The 7,524-nt window shown below is 45.3% G+C and overlaps 1 non-coding gene across 1 annotated transcript; it reads left to right on the top strand.

Annotated features, from left to right (window-relative positions):
* The first annotated feature begins 7,227 nt into the window (after positions 1 to 7,227).
* On the top strand, positions 7,228 to 7,283 carry LOC118966751. The gene has a single exon (XR_005053633.1). It is a non-coding gene; the product is annotated as a U7 small nuclear RNA (small nuclear RNA).
* The last annotated feature ends 241 nt before the right edge of the window (positions 7,284 to 7,524 follow it).

Genomic DNA, 7,524 nt, shown 5'->3' with positions numbered 1-7,524 from the left:
CTGACCTATCACTCTCTCTAACCTCTCTCGGACCTCTCTAACCTCTCTCTCTCTAACTCTCCCAATCTCTAACATCTCTAACCTCTCTGTGACCTTTCTAGCCTCTTTCTCTCTAACTCTCCCAATCTCTAACCTCTCTCTAACCTCTCTCTGACCTCTCTAACCTCTCTCTAACTCTCCCAATCTCTAACCTCTCTCTGATCTCTCTAATCTCTCTCTCTCTAACTCTCCCAATCTCTAACCTCTCTCTAACCTTTTGAACATTTCTAACATCTCTCTAACCTCTCTTTAACCTCTCTAACCTCTCTCTAACCTTTCTAACCTTTCTGACCCTTAACCTCTAGCTAACCTCTCTATCTCTCTAACCCTCCTCTCTCCCTCTCTCTCCCTCTCTATCTAACCTCTATCTCTCTCTAATCTCTATATATCTTTAACCCCTCTAACCTCTCACTCTCTAACCTCTCTCTCTCTCTAACCTCTCTAATCTTTCTATAACCTCTCTAATCTCTATCTCTCTCTAATTTCTCTAACCTCTATCTCTTTCTAAACTCTCGAATCTCTCTCTAACCTCTCTAACCTCTATCTCTCTCTTTCCTCTCTAAACTCTCACTAACCTCTATCTCACTCTAACCTCTCTAATCTCTCTCTAACCTATTTAACCTCTATCTCTCTCTATTCTCTCTAATCTCTCTCTAACCTCTCTAACCTTTATCTCTCTCTAATCTCTCTAATCTCTCTCTAACCTCTATCCCTCTATAACATTTCTCACTCTCTAACCCATCTAATCTCTATCTCTCTCTAACTTCTCTAACCTCTATCTCTTTCTAAACTCTCGAATCTCTCTCTAACCTCTCTAAGCTCTATCTCTGTCTTTTCTCTCTAATCTCTCTCTAACCTCTCTAACCTTTATCTCTCTCTAATCTCTCTAATCTCTCTCTAACCTCTATCCCTCAATAACATTTCTCTCTCTCTAACCCATCTCTTCTTTATTTTCTGCATTGTGGAGTCTGATTTCCTCTGTGCTCTTCGACGATCCCCAAGTCCTTCCTGAATATTCTAGTTGTTCTTCTCCAGTTTGGCCTGTTCAATCCTATGAGCACTATCCAGCCATACTGCCTCAGAGCGCTGCTTCTACAAAACGAATACGCCCTGGTAGCCCTTTGTGAAACCAGAAACCCGGCTCAATTTGGACAATCAGCCAGTTTGTGGTTTTCTCCTCAGGCAGGCCTGGACTCATCCGCTCCCGGACTCACACGCTTCAGGACTCACCCGCTCCTGGTGTTGGTTCTACCATTGCACCAGTTGTGAAGGACACCTGCTTCCTCCACCACAAAGCTCGTGTGTGCAGCTCCTGTCAAGTCAACATTAGAGCAAGTGATCTGTAACTCACGCCACAGCTCTTTTTCTTCCCTTTCTTCCTCTCTCCAGTAAAATACTTACTCTAAATTCATGCATAGTTATGGGCACATTTGGACAGATGAATGATTTCCACTTCACTACTTAATGTCTCAAGTGACAGCACCCAGATGACAAAATACAACTGTTTACTATAAAATACTACAATATGTACTATCATGTCTTTGGCATCATTAAATTGAAGACTGTTATTTTATCAAATCAATTCTCTGTAATTATTATTAAGTGATTAAACTAATCATGTAAATGTAATTAACTAGGAAGTCGGGGCACCAAGGAAAATCTTCAGATTACAAAGTTTTAATTTTCCTCATATAACTCTTCAGATACTTTAATATCTGATCAATTAGTCTTCTAATTAACGAATTATTCTTTACCTCACGTTAGTCCCATTCCAAACGTCGCAAATTGTTGGTTATCTGCACTATCCCAGCCTTTACTATGAATCATCCATACACCAATTGTCTTAATCATTTATTTACTAACTAACTAAATAATCACAGAAATGCATAAACAAACAACACAGTAGATATGGTTACAAGGAAATGATAGGTGAGTTTCCCTAGTGGGCTAAGCCGATATGACGGCTTGGAGGACAAAGGAAAGTGGGTGTGGACTGAGAAGGGCGGGAAAGACCAAAGAGTCACTACACAGTTGATAACTATATTAATTGAAATCCTAATCCTTTGCACATGAATGCTCACTCATTCAGGAATAATTGCAATTAATATATATTTACACTCAGTGTTTCGTTGTGATCTCTCTGGGAATCATCCGTCTTTCTGTTGGAAAGTTCATTCAAGCGTCTCTGCTTCCCTGGAGTCTTTCATGGTTAGAATGGGTACTTCAGAGTACCATTCAGAAATGTTGTTATAGAATAGATGTTTCAGTAGTTGTCGGTCTTCGCATCCCATGGTACATAATTTCTAGCTACAGACTAGTAATTATTATCTAAGGTTTGCTCTTCTTCTGTCAGGATCGAGTTTAACCATTTCCACCCGTGTTGCCAATGCTCCACGTGGTATGGTTAGTTATTCAACAACCATTACAACCTTAGCTTATCCTGAGGTTTTTGTGGTCTCTACTCAAAACTGCCCTCTCGGTGACCGAGGTACGTATGGTCTAAAGAGGATTTCTTCAGGTGGGGGTTTTAATCAGAACAGTAGAAAAGGGCTGTCCCATGAGCCACATCATGTCTGTGCTCATGGGGGCGGGTGTCACGACTTCCGCCGAAATTGGTCCCTCTCCATGTTCGGGTGGCGTTCGGGGGTCGAAGTCACCGACTTTCTAGCCATCGCTGATCCTCTTTTCATTTCCTTTGGTATTGTCTTGTGTTGTATCACACCTGGTTCCAATCCCATCAATTACATGTTGTGTATTTAACCCTCTGTTCCCCCTCATGTCCTTGTCGGTGGTTGTTTGTTTGTAAGCTAGGTGCAAGTTATGCTCTGGTGTGTGATGGGTTTTGTACCCACTTTTATTAGTTTGTATATTTTGGTTTTCTGAGTTTTTGAGCACTAAACTGCTCCGTTTATACCAAGTTCGATCTCCTGCACCTGACTTCTCTGCCACCAGCACGCACCCCCTTACAAGCGGGCCAATGACTTTGTTCAACATTAACGTCTCTAGGGTAGGGGGCAGCATTCAGAATTTTGGATGAAAAGCATGCCCAAGTTAAACGGCCTGCTACTCGGGCCTAGAAGATATGATATGCATATAACTGGTAGATTCGGATAGGAAACACTCTAAAGTTTTCTAAAACTGTTAAAATAGTGTATGTGAGTACAACAGAACTGATTTAGCAGGCGAAAACCTGAGAAAAATCCATTCAGGAAGTAGTTTTTTTGGGTTGGTTTTGTAGTTTTCTATTCAATGCCATTACAGTATCCATTGACTTAGGACTCCATGTGCAGTTCCCATGCCTTCCACTAGATGTCAACAGTCTTTATAAATCGTTTCAGGCTTGTATTCTTATAAATGAGGTAAGACCAGTGTGAACGAGTGGACCCTAACGTGACGCAGAGTTTTTTCAGGAGCAAGTGCATTTCTTGTTTACCTTTTATATTGACGACGTTATTGTCCGATCATTTAGGCTAAAAAACAACCTGATGTTTGAATATAAACATTGTTTGACATGTTTCTAAGAACTTTACGGATACAATTTGGATTTTTTGTCTGATTGTTTTGACTGAGTTTGAGCCTGTGGATTACTGAAGAAAACGCGCTAACAAAACTGAGGTTTTTGGATATAAAGAGACTTCATTGAACAAAAGGAACATTTATTGAGTAAATTAATGTATTCTGATTGCCACCATATGAAGAGGTAAGAGATTAATTTTCTCTATTTCTGAGTTTTGTAACGCTTCTGCTTGGCTGGTTACTGTTTGTAATAATTTGTCAACTGGGCTGTGTTCTGGGCTAGGTATGCTTTCGCCGAAAAGCATTTTATAAATATGACACTGTGGTTGGTTTACCAAGAAGTTCATGTTTAAACCTATGTAAAAAAATGTTTTGTTTTCTGAATATTTATAATGAGCATTTCTGTAATTGAATTTGGCGCTCTGCAACCTCACTGGATGTTGGCCAGATGGGACTTAAAGGGAATACAATTCTCTCACATTAACATAATTACATCATTTCACGAATAGCTGCATGTTTTCTCATTCATTTTATACAATAATTAGACGCAAACCTCATAATGGAGGCACCTGTATAAACAGATTTATGGTAATGTGGCTGTATTGTCTTTTATGAGGTCACAAACATGGAACAAAACGGACCGGGTCGTAGCTGGCTTCTCCACCGACCATTTACACATTCTCCAAAACATGGATATTGTTCAGTTCTCAAGTTCTGTGATGAAGAAGAAGTTCCTTTGTTCTACTGTGAAACTCTCTCTCTATATACTCCATGGCAAGAAGGAGAGAGTCTCCTTCAGGAATTTACGACCTGAGATAACAGAACCTGGGTGTAGGACGGAGAGGGGGGAGAGGGGGATGCCACGCTCTATACCCAGAAAGGGGACAGTACTATAGAATTCTAAAATAAACTGTGGAATACTATACTACACACTGTAGTATCCCTCAATCATGTGTAGCATTTACTATAGTATTTACTATAGAATGCTGTAGTATACTGTAGAAAACTACAGTAAATACTACAGAATTATCTAAAAAAAAAAAAAAAAACACTGCTATATACTACAGTAATGTCGGCAAAAACACTACAGTCCACAAAAACACTGCACTTTTTTTGATATTGTAAATACTACAGTATTTAATTTGCATAAACCCTGCCCATTCCCCTGCACTAAAAACATCCAACGTGCTCAAAAACCAGAACTTAGAAAATAAAGCGCGTAACTAAACCACACAACATCCGAACAATTTCACACAAAAACATGATGTGAAACAGAGGGCTAAATACATGTAGATGATTAGGGGGAATGAAAACCAGGTGTGTATGGAACAAGACAAGACAAATGGACATATGAAAAATGGAGCGGCGATGGCTAGAAAGCCGGTGACGTCGATCGCCGAACGCCGCTCGAACAAGGTAAGGAACCGACTTCGGCGGAAGTCGTGACAGTACCGCCCCCCCGACGTGCGGCTCCAGCAGCGCGCCGACACCGGAGGTGAAACTCCCGCAGCAGTTCAGGATCCAAAACATCTGCAACCGGAACACAGCACCTCTCCTCCGACCCGTACCCCTCCCACTCCAAGAGGTACTGAAGGCCCCCCGCCCGACACCTCGAATCCAGGATGGAACGAACGATGTACGCCGGGGCCCCCTCGATGTCCAAAGGGGGCGGTGGGACCTCCCGCACCTCAGATATCTGGAGCGGGCCAGCCACCACCGGCCTGAGGAGAGACACATGGAACAAGGGGTTCATACGATAATCAGAGGGAAGCTGTAAACTGTAACATACCTCGTTCACCCTCCTCAGGACTTTAAATGGCTCCACAAACCGCGGACCCAGCTTCCGGCAGGGCAGGCGGAGGGGCAGGTTACGGGTCGAGAGCCAGACCCGGGTACCGAACACCAGGGTCTCACTGCGGTGACGGTCCATGCTGGTTTTCTGGTGACGCGCGTCTCGCTGGAGGTGTACACGGGCAGCCTCCCATGTCTCCTACGTGCTCCTAAACCAGTCGTCCATCGCAGGACTCTCGGTCTGATCCTGATGCCACGGCGCCAGAACCGGCTGGTATCCCAATACACACTGAAACGGGGAGAGGTTAGCGTAGGAGTGTCGAAGCAAGTTCTGTGTCATCTCGGCGCAGAGCACGAACGCTGCCCACTCCCCCGGCCGGTCCTGGCAATAGGACCGCAGAAACCTATCCACATGCTGGTTGACTCTCTCTACCTGCCCGTTACTCTCGGGGTGAAAACCTGAGGTAAGGCTGATCGAGACCTCCAGACATTCCATGAATGCCTTCCAAACTCTTGACGTGAACTGTGGACCCCGATCCGACACTAAAACCTCAGGCACCCCGTAGTGCCGGAAGACGTGAGTCAACAGGGCTTCCGCAGTCTGTAGGGCCGTAGAAAGACCGGGCAGAGGGAGGAGACGATAGGACTTAGAGAAATAATCCACAACGACCAGGATCGTAGTGTTTCCCTGTGAAAGAGGTAGATCTGTTAGGAAATCCACCGACAGATGTGACCAAGGTCATTGTGGAACGGGTGAGGGATGTAACTTACCTCTGGGCAGGTGTCTCTGAGCCTTACACTGGGCATACACTGAGCAGGAGGAAACATAAACCCTCACGTCCTTTGCCAAGGTGGGCCACCAGTACTTCCCAGTTAGACAGCGCACCGTCCGACCGATCCCCGGATGTCCAGAGGAGGGAGACGTGTGAGCCCAATATATCAACTGGTCACGGACAGCAGACGGAAAGTACATACGCCCAACAGGATACTGGAGGGGAGCAGGCTCTGTACGCAATGCCTGCTCAATGTCCGCATCCAGCTCCCACATGACTGGCGCTACCAGGCAGGAGGCCGGGAGTATGGGAGTCTGATCCATGGGCCGCTCCTCTGTGTCATACAGCCGGGACAATGCGTCTGCCTTCTTATTCTGGGAATCTAGGTCTGTTGGACAGGGTAAACACAAGATGGGTAAAGAACATGGCCCACCTTGCCTGACGAGGATTCAGTCTCCTCGCTTCCCAGATGTACTCCAGGTTGCGGTGGTCAGTCCAGATGAGGAAAGGGTGTTTAGCCCCCTCAAGCCAAATGCTCCACGCCTACAACGCTTTAACCACAGCCAGCAACTCCAGGTCCCCCACATCATAGTTGCGCTCCGCTGGGCTGAGCTTCTTCTAGAAGAAAGCACAAGGGCTGAGTTTAGGTGGCGTACCCGAGCGCTGTGAGAGCACGGCTCCTATCCCAGCCTCGGACGCGTCCACTTCCACTATGAATGCCAAAAAGGGATCCGGATGTGCCAGCACGGGAGCAGAGGTAAACAGAGCTCTTAGCTGCCCAAAAGCCCTGTCTGTCTCAGCCGACCACTGCAACCTTACAGGACCCCCCTTCACAGTGAGGTAATGGGCGCAGCAACCTGGCCAACACCCCGGATAACCAGGTGTGTATGGAACGAGACAAGACAAATGGACATATGAAAAATGGAGCAGCGATGGCTAGAAAGCCGGTGACGTCTATCGCCGAACGCTGCCCAAACAAGGAGAGGAGAACGCTGCCCGAACAAGGAGAGGAGAACGCTGCCCGAACAAGGAGAGGAGAACGCTGCCCGAACAAGGAGAGGAGCCGACTTCGGCGGAAGTCGTGACACCTACCTACCTACAGGTTATGGAACATTTGATATTTTTGTGTTTCTCCAGTAGGTTTTTCCTGAAGGAAAAGCCCCCCACTTCTATGTCAAAGATAAAACAAAAACACCACAATAAATAATGCAATGTCACAGTAAGAGGTATTAGTAGTGATGTTGGGGCGATGAAAACAGCCACTACCTTGGTGATGGGTTATGTTAGGGCTATGGTTAACAACCTGTTATGGCAAGGCGATCCCCGAAGGGAACTCCACCCCCCCATTCAGCTGAAAAGGTGGCGCAGGGAATTCAAAAATATTCTTTAGAAATATTTAACTTTC

This window comes from Oncorhynchus mykiss, chromosome 1 (genome assembly GCF_013265735.2).
Source record: "Oncorhynchus mykiss isolate Arlee chromosome 1, USDA_OmykA_1.1, whole genome shotgun sequence".
In the NCBI taxonomy this organism is placed as follows: Eukaryota; Metazoa; Chordata; class Actinopteri; order Salmoniformes; family Salmonidae; genus Oncorhynchus; species Oncorhynchus mykiss.
The sequence above is the reverse complement of the archived record's forward strand: the minus strand, read 5'-3'. Positions and strand labels throughout refer to the sequence as shown.